The sequence below is a fragment of the Sinocyclocheilus anshuiensis genome, unplaced genomic scaffold, assembly GCF_001515605.1.
Source record: "Sinocyclocheilus anshuiensis isolate Anshui unplaced genomic scaffold, SAMN03320099.WGS_v1.1 scaffold1024, whole genome shotgun sequence".
In the NCBI taxonomy this organism is placed as follows: domain Eukaryota; kingdom Metazoa; phylum Chordata; class Actinopteri; order Cypriniformes; family Cyprinidae; genus Sinocyclocheilus; species Sinocyclocheilus anshuiensis.
Window position 1 is genome coordinate 1,043,714 of NW_015552843.1, and position 1,193 is coordinate 1,044,906.

Below are 1,193 nucleotides of genomic sequence, written 5' to 3' on the forward strand. Positions count from 1 at the left end.
TTTCAGAAAGGCGGGGCATAGAGGAGAAACAATAATGTACAGTATGTGGAAAATAATTTGTTTTTTTAACCTTAAACCGCATAAACACATTTCATTACACCAAATAATGTTATTTTTAGCAACATAATATGACCCCTTTAAGCATGAAGTACTGATTTTTGATCAGCTAAATTTATATTGTGAATTAATGAACAGAATAGTTTTTTTTTTTTTTTCAAAACCCTAGTGTGGTACCTATGTTTAGCATTTTACGTAACATAAGCAGGCCGTTTAATAAGATACTTTGGTCATTTCCAAGGCAGCATTTGATGTATCCTTCAGGGACTAGATCATTTTAGTATGCAGTGAGGTAAGAAAAATGTCCAAGATTGTGGATGACAGAAATGCTGGACATATATTTAACATTATTGATAAAAATAGTTCTATCTAATAAAATACATTATTTGTGTGATGTATGAAGTTTTTTGTGCTTATAAAGTGATGTTGTTAGCTTAGCAACATGTGCTAATCCAATACCAAACTTTGGGCTAGTTGAGAGCTTTGCTCTTCATGTGAGGAGCACTATTTGTGAAAAAAAAAATGTTGTTAAGTTTCCATCGGTGTAGTGTGTTCCAAATCAGAGTTTAATTTGTTAGGATGTTGTCAGAGGGGTCATTTACACAACACGTTTTTCTAACGTTTTAGTTGGATGAGTTTGACCATTGTGTTTAAATCTTTTGCAGCATCTTACAGATGACACAGTGTTCTAAAAACATGCCACTTGTAGGAAACTTTTTCCTCGTCGAAGCAGAGACCAGGAGACTCTTGGGTATCTTCAGCAGAGTTCTTTATTGAGAACGCGCTGCGTGGCGCTGCAGTCATCAAAAGCCTGACTAAGGCAGTAATACATTGTAGTTTATATACATTTTAAGGGGGCGGGATACATTCAGTAGAGGTGGAGACAATCTAACCCATAGCATGCAAATGAAGTACAGGCAATCAGCCCGACACCGGCATTTTCCCAGCCTTGATCTCATCAGCATAACAGTGTCATTCAAATGCATAGGTGCTAATCCAATCAGTCTGAAAGGCCTAATTCAATCAGTATAACTACTCAAAGATTGGGGCAGAGGCACCAAGAGCAATTTCAAACAAAAGGTGATAGTCTCAGTAATCTGGTTCATTTGACTAACAATAAGAGAACAGGAACAGAC